Raw genomic sequence first — 13,291 nt, 5'->3', positions numbered from 1 at the left:
GGGCTGGGAGCTGAATGTCGGGGGTCCGCGCTCCGCTACGCCGTTAGGCTTAGCGTGGCGGGCCGGCATGCTCGGGCGATGGACTTATCTTCTTGGAAGAAGCCGGGTCCACTTTTCAAAAAATGGCGGTATCAGGGTGTTCCTGGTGTCTTCCTACACAAATCCTGCGTATTCCGTGGTGGTCACATTATTTTGACCGCTACTAGGCAAGATTATTGACGGAGCCGAAGCGAACACGTCTGTTTTCCTCGGCGCCACCTGGCGTCCTCCTGTAGGAGCCTGGTTCATCACTTTATTTCATGTCAAGCGGCCGCAGAAGAAAGACGTAGAATCATGGCGCAGTCGTCTAACCGCTCGTCAAAGGTGTGAAAGCAGAAAGCCAACACACACTTAGGGGTAACCACTTGTTTGTTTTGCGTCAATGTATCAATTATACATATATATATATATATATATATATATATATATATATATATACGAAATCGCATGAAAAAAAGATACGGTTTATAATTCTTTCACTGCAATCAGTAGAACACGAAATTGAGTTTGCTTGTTTGCTTCGTGAGCATACGGTGCACTGCAGCGAAAGGCGCAGGATTTGCGGGACGGCGTCTAAGCTGCAGGATTGCTTGGCGCACGGCGTCCTGCTGCCGCGACGCTTGGCGAAGGCATGAGCATTGTGGTACGAGTGTCTGTGGCAGCCACTTGAGTTGCGACGCGCTGAGATTCATTCAAGGATACGAGTGCCAGAGCCCACAGCTTGCGCTAGAAACACGCGCAGTTCTGCATCACGTTGGCGTGCCTCTCGTTGGACCATACACTCTAAAAATTTTAACACCCTTAAGGGTGTAAATGACTTGTCCCATGGGTGACACCCTTTTTGGGTGTATTGCTACACCCCAAGCAACGGGATGCAAATTAACACCCCACAAAAGAAGGGGTGTTAATATGACGTCGCCTCGCCTATGGGTGTAAAACAAACAACACCCTTTCTATATGGGGTGTAACATAGACACCACCCTTTCAATATGGGTGTAGCATGGACAATACCCTTCCAAAAGGGTGTTATCCCTGCAAGTATTTTAGCGTTCACTACAGCCACGTAGTTAATGGGCAGACTAGCTGTTGTGAATGCTGCCTAGCCTTAGCTATGGTACTACCTTGTTCAGTATGAGCCAGAATCTGTGAGGGGTCCTCATATTGCGCTTCTGGTCCGTCATGTGGTAGCATAACGTGCGACCCTTTCAGGCAAACAATTTAAGGTTTCGCCATTGCAGCAAAGCACACAGGCCATGCTTTTCGTAATCTTCCTCTGCAGTGATAGTACACTGCCAGCAGGATGCAGAGCGCAATAACAATACGCGCTGCACTAAGGACACAGGATGTCCCGCACCTTGGTGCACCAGTACTTATAACCCCGTCGAAACAGCACACAGCCAAAGGCACGGTTATATGCATTTCAGAAATAGTTAAAAACCTCCACTTTTCTTGGTCCAAAATTTTCGCAACACCAGCTCGAACAGGAGGGAAAGACACCACAGCTCATTGTTGTAGCTCATATTGAATGCAATTGAGCGCAAGCAATGCATGGATTGGCGACGGTAACAAGTGCAGTACTACAGAAGCATACGTTTGCCTGTCAAGCAGTTTTTTGCCGTTTTAAGCACACATTTTATACCTCTATACATTAAAGTTGTCATTTATCTCCACGGGATGCTTCTACTAGTACTTTCACACATGCCTTAAAGGCAGCACTGAAAGCCAAAGAACTAAGTGCTTCCACGCCGAATAATGCTTCAGCATTTACGAACAAAACAGCATGTGCAGCTGTGCATGCTGTTCAATATATAAGCATGCACTATTTCCTGAAATATATGTATGCTCCATTTACTGCCAGTGACCTGCTTATACCCAATAATTTAGTTTATTTTTCACCATGTGCTTGCATTGAATATTCCACAGGCATTGTAAGTTGAGCTACCAGAATAACAATCAGCTAGTCTAAGGTTACCTAATTCAACAAAATCATTGAAAGAAAGTTGGGCGAGTTGGTACAGTAACATGATCTTGGATTGTAGCGCGAAGTGACACAGACTAGAAGCAGACAGGATGAGCGCTAACTCTCAACTAAATTTTTATTGAAACGAAGAACACACACATTATATATATATATATATATATATATATATATATATATATATATATATATATATATATATATATATATATATATATAGGTGACTGCAAAAAACCGCAGCACATCTAAATGAATATTGAATACATAGTAGTCACATGAAGACGACAAACAAAAGCCATCAGCCATCAACTGCGTGGCAAATCTCAAATCTGAGTGCAAGCTATTCTCTTATCAAGTATACCTGTAGGCATTGCGACCAGTGTGCTCCCAAGATGTATGAGGCATTAGTCATTGCAGAGTTGTAAGGAAATGACAATCCTACGATGATTATGTCCTGGAGGCTTTTTTCCCCACTTTCCATCTTTTGAAACGTGCATACTTTAGTCATGAAAACAAAAATGCTACAACTGGCGTGTAATAAGTTGTGCGTCTTATTTCCTAGCAGCTCATTGAAACGAGCCACGATGACAAATTACAATGCCGTTACCTCATCAGACATTCAAATTTCTTAAACACAAACAAAACCAGATAGGCATTAGAGTGAGCATCACTTAAATACATTACACTGGTTTAAAGTTATTGCACCACTTTGTGCCAGGTAAAAATGTTAGAAACATCAAAAATGTCTACGGCCAAGCGTGAAAACTAAATAAAAAAATCATTAAGCTTTCTTAAACGGGTACAGGAGCTTTACAACTGGCCGTCTTGGCGATGGACACGCACATAGATGAGCAGCCATTCCACTGAGACGAGAATGTTGAGGGCTTCGCATGGAAGTCTGCGAGACACTGCAGAGTAGTTCTTGGTCCACATGAAGGAGGTTGCTTGCATACACATCTGGGCCACCATACTGAATGCATGGTGTTACCGGAACCTTTTCCCCCTGCATTGTGGTAAAAAAGCATGGTTAAGTTTATACGATATTTAATATGCAAAAAAATGTGAGGCATGCAGACAGGACACTAGGTAGAGAAGTGAACACAAAGACGAAAAACATGAAAAATTTCATTAAATTGTTTTATTAGATAAAATTTTTATACTATGTGTCATTCATTATGAGGGTTCATAACCGCAACATACTTAATATATAAGCAGGTAGAATTATCAGCTTGGTCAGTTTGCACAAGCTCGTTTGAGGCAAGAAATCGAGTTTCACAAACACAACCTCAACATTCTTGATTGAAAAAGGAACACCTCAGATGACATGCAGTCCTGTCAGTGGGAATTGCACAGTTCAAGAAAAACAAATTAAAACTCTCAGACCGAAAGCGAATTAATTGATAGGTTTTAGTAGCAAAAGCGCATCTTTGGCCAATGAGCGCCAAGTCTATACTGCAAAAGATAAACTTAGTGCATCTTTACAAAGCAAATATATAAAGATGACTAATGCCTCTCTGCACTACAGTTGCTTTGCTCTAGCGTGCAGTTATTTTAATGCATGCACACGTACATACACACGCTACAGCCAAGTGTAACAGCTGCAGAATTAAAATTGGGCAGCAACAAAGTCGCAACCTTTAACCATTGATCCCAAGCTGTACTAGTGACTGAAGGCAGTACCAATATCGCCAATGACGAGTCGCACTCTTTCTGCCCGATGTTACGCTGCTCTTAATGTCAAAGATGAGTTACAGTCGGCATTGAGGGAAAGCTGCCCGCAAGAGCAGCTCCTATTTTTGTGTTATTTCTAACCAGAGACCAATGAAGTAATATATTTTTAGAATGAGAATGACACCGAAAAATTGAGTACGTAAAAAATTTGGTACATTTCTCCGGAATTAACTTGGGGGTTAACGGCTAAAGAGGCAATCCAGAAACTAGAACAAGTTTCGACATGTTTGCTACCAGCGAATGCTAGAAAATATGTTGGCATTGTGTAGTTTTGTCCAACAATTCAAAAGGAATTCTTAATAACTGAGGAAATAAATGGAAAAGTATCATGAAGTATATTTCGTGAATGTAATGCAGAATCACCCAACTTCTGTTACTATATAATCTCCACTTGAATAACCTGCACTTTCTGAACTAGTTCAGGAGGTGCTGCATTTCACTACTCATTCCACCAGTTCAACGTGGCAGCAACTGCATGTTGTGATTTGTTTTACTTAGTGCAGGCTTTGTACAGGGCGAGTTCACAGCATTCCCTGCACTTGGCCGAAAGGTAGTGCATATTTACGCAGCAGGTGTGGTGCCGCTTCTGCACGAGCAAGGTGCAGAAATAAGAGTTTCATACAATAATTATTAGAGGGAACTCTGACGTTAGTGTCCACAGGAGATCAAACAAGAACGGCTGTACCAGCATGGAAATTATGGGAAGTACATGGATTTGCCTAAACTTCGTCTGTTTGGCTTCAAACGGCTTTGTGACTTTGTAAACTAGTCATTTTCAACAATATACTGTGTAATAAATAAATAAACATTAAAATCGTCCGACGACAAAATTCAAACACAGGAACTCTAGAACAGAAGTTTGATATTGAAACCATTAAGCCACGGAGGCATGTAACGACAAGCGAGTGCAACGCCCTGATGAATTTATCGCGGGCATACCAGTGCCTTGAGACGCTTGGCGCCTTTCGATTTGGCCACCTGGACAAGCTCAATCGTTGCAATTAATAGCAATTGCGCGTGTTGGCGCCGTCTTCTGCACTTCGAAGAGTATAGACTGCGCTGAAATTTACAACAATAAGATTTATATAGCGTATAATATACGAAGCCACAAGAACGTCTGAATTCACAAGCACGAATATCAGACAAATCCATGTGCTTCCCATCATTCCCATGGTGGTACGACTCCAGCACCAGAGTTCCCTCTAGTAATTACTGTAAGAAACTATGGCAGAAACATGAGTAATAAACTAAGTTTTGCTGTCCCATAAATCTTACTGGTCATGAATTCCAAGTTTTAGTGCAGTCACATGTCTAGAAGGCAATTGTGGTATTTTGCATAAACATTGCAAAGCCATATGTGATGAATGTTCACTATCATAAACAATGTTCACTATGGTAAATTGTTTATGATCGAGTAGCATAGACTACTGAAGCAATCTCTGGAAGGCAAGTCAAGTAATTTTCTTATTAGCAGCCTTCGAGCATTTGACACACGCACCTCAGATATGCAGATAATATTTCCTTGACTCAGCAAGAAGCGATGCTTCATGTTCCACGAGGCTACTTCTGTCAAAGCAGTATTGGTGCTCTCTAAAAACAATGCCAATGCAGATGATCCAAATATTTTTCAGGGGCAACAGTTATGCCTGAAATCATGCTAGATTAGTTTTTTTAAACACATGCTCAGACCATGTTAGAAGTGCCTCTTAAAATCCTCCTATTTATTAGACTAGTCATATATCTGTACACAAAGGCTACTAATTAGGTCCCATGCTATATCATCATCTTAACAAAAACTTCACTTAGTATTACACATGCTGTGATAAGATTTGAGACCACATTGAGATGCTGAACAAGGTGAATTCATTATTTTTAAAATGAAGCTCCTGTTCCTCCAAACGAGAAGAAAGGATACTGATGGTCAAAATTTTTCTGAAGCACAGCTGGAAGATGCCAGGGAAGGCACATGGAAACTTATTTGTAATTTTCTATTTAAATGTAGAAATGATAAAGGGAAATGAAAATCGTCAAAAAAAACACAACCAGGCATGGGGGGAGAACGAACCTACAGCCTTTGCATTAGGCATGCGATGCACTAACCACTGCGCCACCGAGGCAGCATTCAACCATACACAATGGCCCCTCAGATTGTCGACGCTCGAACACGGCCGTAGTACCACAGTGGTTAGTATATCACATGCGTAATGTGAAGGTTATGGGTCCGTTCCCCACCCACAGGTGGATATCTTTTAATCCACTTTCACTTACCTAGAATTTATCATTTCTACACTTCATATAAAAAACTTAAAACATGTTCCTGTATGCTTTCCTTGGCCTCATTATCTGCTGGCTTCTTCCAGTTCTGCTACTTCCAACACTTATACATATTCTAATCTGGTAAGTAAACAGTTTTGCATGATGCTGGAAAGCAATATAAAACATTATTGCAGGGCCGTGTTATGTAGAATGCCTTACATTGCCCAGGCAAGGTGTATTAATGTCAATCTGAAAAAAAAAATTCCCACTCAAGGCAGAAATGCTGTGTACTGCTGTGTGCAACAGGGTTTAACGAAAACAACTTGTTCAGAAATAAAGCCACCAAACAACGAGGAACTATGAAAACTAGATGAAAATTTGTGCAGTTGCATGTTAAAAATTTAGCATAGCAACAGATGAAGACAAAATGAAGGAAGCGCGAAGATGGTTTATTTTGGACACACGAGGCAATATACTTGAAAGATGCATATGAGCTTACACGTGGAGAAATATTGTTTATGTAGCAGCTAAACTACGAACAGGCCTAGAGCACACTGATACAAGGTGTCGAGCATGTAAATCTTATCATGCCCCTAAGTCAAAGAAACATGGCTGTTTCTCATGATTCGCTACACATGGCTGGCTCACACAACTTAGCCACTTCTATATATGCCTTGGAATTACCAGGTGGTGGTCTGTATGACATGTGCAAGCAAGTGCCACGTAGCTGGACAGCACCAAGGTAATGTCGTTTGCCATCGTTTTGAGGAAGTGAAACCAATTCTTGCATTTTTCCTAATTAGGTAATTAGTTATTAACAATTATTTAACTGCTCAAATATTTTATTCAAAGCAAAAGTGTCAGTGCGAAAATTGTAGAGCATCCTGAAAAATTCCCAATCCAGCTTTCTACTGCTTAATAGGTGCAACAAATTTTTTTTTCAGGCTTGAAAGAAGCCAGTGAACACATGCAAGAAGTGCCGTGCAACTAACCGCTCGTGCACCTGAGCACTGTTTGGCTCCTCCTTTCATGCTTGAAAAAAACTTTTTGAAAAGAATATTTTAGAAATCAATTAATTATTATTGACTATGTTTTAGGCAAAATGCATGAAATAGTGTGAGTGCCACCTCCATTTTCGGCGACATGAATTGACTCCATTTTCATGTCCAAATCCAGCTATACATTGTGCGTGTTTTGAGCTGGTTATGTAATTTAGGCTGGTTTTGACTAATTGAAGCTTCGCACCCTAATAATGCAGTCAGCCTAAAAAGAAATTGGTACATAAACGGTCGCTGTCAGTACTCCATACTCCTTTAACTTAGTGCAAAGTGCTTGTGAGCAAAGAAGTTGGTAGTTCTAAGCAGTATTTCTCATTTTGACCTGGTGTTATAGCCCACTTACTATGATGCCATGCTGCTCAGTCATGCTGGTCCCAGCTTCAATCTAGGCCATGGCAGCTGCCCTCCAATGAGGGTAAAATGCAATAACGCTTATGCACTTAGATTCAGGTGTACATTAAAGAAGGCCAGGTTCCCAAAACTTCAGGTTGTGACTTTGGAATGTAAAAGCACATAATTTAATTTTAAAATCTAAAGGTGCTTTATTAGGAGCAGGGGCATCATTTTGAGCTTTTACTGCACTGCCATGGCACCAAGAAGCTCCAAGTAAATAAAAACAATTTCTTAGACAATGTACATATCTTGCAAACATTTACAAACACTTCTCTGCATGCACCTCTGTTGCTGTTATATTTGGATCCGTATGCCAAGGCGGGTTATGATGTTAGAACAGGTTTCAAACTTTTTTTTACCGCTTTAAAGTTGTTGGTTATTTTGCATCTCACTGTGTGTCGAACGCACATTTCAGTGCATCAATTTTTTCAGAAAGTGCGCTTCTCTTTATTTATTTGTGCATGCAAAAAGGGTTCAGAAGAACTGCTTTCTGAAGGTCTGTATAATAAGCAAAAAACAATTCTATGTAGGCTGCACAAAGAGAAAGGATTGGTTTGTAAATATGTTATTTAGTTCTTAAAAAAAGAGGCAGCTGTCAGTATTCTGTTCCAAAGTAAAAATTGCCCCTACCTGGCTCTGCTTCATTTTCCGATGTTGATGGTCCATTCGGGGGCACTCAACTGATAGGCTGCACTTTGGCGATGTCGGGTGTGCTGTCACCAGGCCCAAGGTCGATCGACATCCTCACCAAAAGTCGAGTCCAAACGCTATAAAAGAAATATCTCATCATTTTGCTATCAGTTTTGTTATCTTTTTTTTGCGTGTTTCACACACGGCCGTCAGTGAAATATTTCGTAACTTGGATACTAAAAGAAATTCAAGCATTTTCTGGCAGCCAAGCTGATGATGATGATGTGTGGTGTTTTATGGCGCAAGGGCCAGGTTTGGCCAAAGAGCGCCATGACAAGTGGTAATGTTGACGATGTATTATGGAAGATGTGACTTGGCTGTAAACTGGCCTAAAAATTGTCGCTGTAAAGTGCGTAAAATCTACGTGCTATAAAATTATGGCGATGACTAATGACGAATACCATCAAGATTAAAATCCATCGTGGAAGAATGATGCAAAATACAAAATATGTAGGATGGTAAAATTACTTGGAGCACTGCTGCCTCGCCAGAGCCCTTGAAACACAAGGGCCTAGAGGCATGTGCTATACGAAAGAGCTATCACAGCGGCATCCTCTGAAGAGAGGGCGGCAGCCAAGCTGAATACACAGTAAATGGAGAACATTAAAGAGCAAATGCAGTTGTCACATTAGATTGATCAAGTACAGCAGAAATGGAAAATAAATCAGTGATACTGTGTCTGTTGGCTTTGAATGCAGGAAACGTAAAAACAGGACCTTGCAGCCACGCCACTTTGAATTTCCCGCGTTTGCTACACCTCACAAGTTTGGCATCGTCCGGTACTCGGGGATAGTAACCGCTTAAAATCAAGATGAACGAGCGTCGGCATAAATTAACAGGATACTTAACCGGGCAATATTGGCGCATAAAACAACTCACGTAGCGAAGCTACTGTCAATTACCCGATGACGCATCTGCGGGCGGTGCGGTTTGGGCGAACAATTCAAAAAGGAATGAGAGTTTCACTTGTTTCACGCCTACTAAGCTAAGACAGAATTTGAGTTTCTTACTAAACTATACTGGATATTTACGCTCCGAATAAAACGCTGGAAATTTTGTTACGTCACATTGCATACGTATGAGTGAGCAAATTGCTTTTATTGTGTTCTGCCCAGACGGCATGCAGCAGCTACCACTCTCAAGCAACAAAAGCATGAAAGTGGTACTCGTGACACCGAAAACAAACATATACAGCGCCAACGTTACGCCCCTTGGAGTTGGAACTAAGCACGATCAAGCCAGTTAGTTTTCTAGCTTTCATAACGCCATGAATACGACCAAACATCGAGCGAAACAATTCTCTGCTCTCGAAAATTATTACCGCTTCCATTTATATACCTATCGCTGCCACAAGCAAACGTCAATGGGCTAGCTGTCCAAAAGCCGCAGATTAGACTGACAGCAACATATTACGGTAACGTAAAACAATTTCCACGCTGACTTGGCAGCCGCGGTGTGCTCTAAGTGCCAAAGTTCTCGTTTGCCGCTCGAAATTCACACCATGATGACGGGCACTGCATCTTTCACATGCAATATTGCACGGTTGCTCCGGAGCTCAATAGGAGGGCGAAACGCATTTGCACGTACCTGAAATCCGCATGCCGGGAACCCGTCGACGCTTCCGAGAACGGGGCGCACAGCCATACACCCGTACGGCGGCTTGACTTGGACGTGAGGCACTTCTATCAAACATTTCACATGCGACATGTTTCACACCGATTGCGCGAGCACCAGAAAATGACGCAGGCCCCATTGCGACGCCGAGCAGACATGCAGCCACCGATGAGCTGTGTGCGCGGATTGCAGAGAACAAAGCCATACAAAACGTTAGGCGCGAGAAGATGGCGGCTCTCGTTGCGGAGACGGAGCGGACGAAACAATGACGCACGAATGAATGTTGCCAACTGTTGGTTCCGCGTTATGCCGGCGGTGGTGGCTTTAGTGGCGTGTGTTGCGGCTGTCTAATTTTTTATTTCTTTTCCTCAAACAGTATAGCTAAGATCAGTTCTTTGTTTCAATTTTTGGTTGTGTCGTTTGGCATTATCTTTGTCTTTTTATGCTATTAAGCGGCCAATTATGGCCTCTCAGGTTCGCGCGCGCCAGCTTCGCGCGCAAATCTCAGAGGCCATAAGACAACTCGTTAGTAAATGCCGTTATTGTTGTTGTTAACGTTTCATCATCCTTTCTTCAACTGAGATAGAAAGGTAGTGTCCCTTTGCCGGAGTTGGGAGGGGGCGATCAAGACGGCATCGCTTAGCGGGGGGCGGGGGAGTAGGTTGGTGTTGGTTCTTATCGCGAAATTCGCGAACCCTGCGATTTTTTTTATAACGTAAGCATTTCTATACCTCCCCAACAAGAAAAACCATCCGTCCGTCAGTCCGTACCGCACGATATCTTTCCAAATAGAACCCGCAGCAGCGAGTGAATTCACCTTCGTGCTAGCTCTCGCTTCAACGCGACCGAAGCGGCAAGAACCCTGCGCTCACGAAGCTTTCAGCTTATGCCGCACTATGCGCTTTTCGCAGATCACTTTCAAGATAGGTGTACGCGCGTCTGTTTTCAAAGCGAAGTAAACGGTGAGAACACAGCGCGTAAAGTTTTCAGCAGTGGGCACACTCTGTCCACAATGCAGTTCGCTTTCAAGATACGGTTCGCGCGGCCGTGCCACAAGCAGCCGCCGCCGGAGAACGGTTGATAATGGTTCGTCGCGGATGAGGAGGGCTAAAAAGCGATAACGGCTCAAAACGAACGGAACGTCACCAGCGCGCCTGGCCCCGCCAGCTGCAGTACTTCGCTTGCGCCGCCGACCAGAGCAGCTCGTGTCGCCGCAGCGCTGTCGCTTATACTTGTCGGATCAAGTCTCATAACATTGATAACGACATAAACTGCGTGTAGATGAGGAAGAGTCACAATGCTTACGCACACTCAGACAAATCCGAGAGGAGTTCCTGTGTGATTTTTTTTACTGGAAATGTACAGTCAGCGGTGGGACCCAGAGTGGACAATGCCTGTAAGAGGGGTGCCAAGCTTTTTTTTTTTTTGTGAGAGTCTTGCCCAGCTCCCAAAGATCTGCTCAAGCTAAGACTTGCTGATGGCTGTATGTGTGTTTTTTTATTGTCGCATGCCCTCGAACCGCCACGAATCCTACAGTGTAATGGCATTAGAGCAGTATTCACGGCCAAAGGGAAATGCAGCCGGTAATTGGGCTGCTTAAGGTTTGCGGCCCGGCGGCAGCTGCCCTCCCGTCCCCCGTTTCCGTTGACAAGTTAGAGGGAGGGGTCTAGAGCAATCTTACACCCCCCCTCCCCACAGTGGCGTAACCAGAAATTTTTTTCGTGTGAGGGGGGGGGGGTCCCAATTGACCGTGGAGGGGGAAGGAGCGGGGCCAGTGCCATAGCAGCAAAAATTTCACTGTTAGTGAGTGTTACAAGTGCCCGGCGTGCCCCACTTGGCTACGCCGCTACTAGCCCCCCCCCCCCCCCCGCGATCGACATGAATCGAGCTATCAGAACGTGCATCACACGCATGCATGACATAACATGAATGACATGCCGCGAAGCTGGCATGGATGTCGTCACATCATCATCATCATCAGCTTATTTTGATGTCCATCGCAGGAGGCAAGCTTCTCCAGCGATCTCCAATACCCCTGTCTTGTGCCAACTGGTTCCACGTGTCCTCAAGTTTCCTAAATTCATCAAGTCCACATTATTCTCTGCCGTCCTCGACTGCGCTTCCCTTCTCTTAGCACCCATTCTGCGACTCCAATAGACCAGCAGTTCTCTCCCTTACGCATTGCAATGTCTGCCCAGCACGACTTCTTCCTCTGAATGTCAACCAGAATATCAGCTATCCCCGTTCGCTCTCTAATCCACATCGCTGTCTTCCAGTCTATTATCATCATGCCTAATAATTTTCATTCCATCGCTCGTTGCGCGGTCCTCAACGTCTTCCCAAGCTTCTTTGGTAACTTCCAAGTTTCGGCCCCATACGTTAGTAACGGTAAAAAGCCATGGTTAGCAGTAAGCTCCCTGGTCATGATTTAGTAATGCCTGCCGTAAGCTCTCCAGCTAATGTTTTATTTTTGTTAATTTCCTTGATCAGAGGCCCCTGCGAGTAATTAACCTCAATAAACGTATTTCTGCGCAGGTTCTAGAGGCTGACTGCCGACCATGACATTCGTTCTCTCACCAGACTGCGGAACATTACTTTTCTCTTCTGCATACTAACTCTCAATCATCCTCACACTTTCTTCGACAAGTTCCTCAAACGTTTGTTGCAAATAGTCTGCAGCGTTGCTGAGTATACCAATGTCATCTACAAACCGTAAGTTGGTGAGCTATTTGCCGTTAGCCCTCACTCCTAACCATTCCCAGTCTAACTGGTTGCACACCTTTAAGTATTCAGTGATAGCATTGTAAATATTTTGCTATTGATCATATGAAGCCTTTTGCAGATGTCTGGCTATGCAAAGTCTGCGCGTTAGTGTCATCCGTTCGATATCAACATTCGTGGGAAACTTCATTTTTGACCACTGTTCGGAGTCAGTGCGCTGCTGCCTAGGTGCCCCGATCTAATCATTCCAGCTGCCTGATTCAAGCGCAGGTAGCGCGCGTTTCAAGTATAGCCAATATCAACGCCTTAACTGGCAATGTTCGTTTATCATGTACTGTAAGCTTGTTCACTTACTCCCTTATAATTAGGGTGTAAATTAGAAAGACTGGGGTGTTCCAAGGGTGTTTTCTTGTTGAACACCCTTTTCCGTTAAAAAAGAGTGTTTCAAGGGTGTTTACAAGGGTGAAAAGATTAATACACCCGCATTACACCCATAAGGGTGTGAAAATTTTAAGAGTGTAGGGAGATTCGCCCGTCGACGTCGTTGCCCTTCCGCGCCACTTCTCGCACCCATTAGTTGATGCCATCGGGAGCGAAGCGCTTGGTGGCGTGTAAGCGCAGCTGATGCATGTCGACGCTAAACTTGGTAGGCGACGAGGCGTCACAGGCAATCAGACGCGAAAAGTAACCGTGTGCGGAAACTGCATCGTCACCTAAGCAGAAGGCCTATATCGCATGCTCTATTTAGTTATTTATTTTAAATACCTTACAGGCTCTATGGGGGCATTGTGTAAGGGGGGTACAAAATCAA

General features: G+C 43.6%; 1 long non-coding RNA gene across 1 annotated transcript; it reads right to left on the bottom strand.

The window, feature by feature from the left end:
* Positions 1 to 2,869: 2,869 nt before the first annotated feature.
* Positions 2,870 to 9,986, bottom strand: LOC142586836 (uncharacterized). The gene is made up of 3 exons (XR_012829257.1): positions 9,733 to 9,986; positions 8,086 to 8,222; positions 2,870 to 3,020 (listed from the first exon to the last, which is right to left on the bottom strand). It is a non-coding gene; the product is annotated as an uncharacterized LOC142586836 (long non-coding RNA).
* Between the last annotated feature and the right edge of the window lie 3,305 nt (positions 9,987 to 13,291).

The sequence above is a fragment of the Dermacentor variabilis genome, chromosome 7 (assembly GCF_050947875.1).
Source record: "Dermacentor variabilis isolate Ectoservices chromosome 7, ASM5094787v1, whole genome shotgun sequence".
Taxonomy (NCBI): Eukaryota; Metazoa; Arthropoda; class Arachnida; order Ixodida; family Ixodidae; genus Dermacentor; species Dermacentor variabilis.
This window is presented reverse-complemented; position numbering and strand designations above follow the sequence as displayed.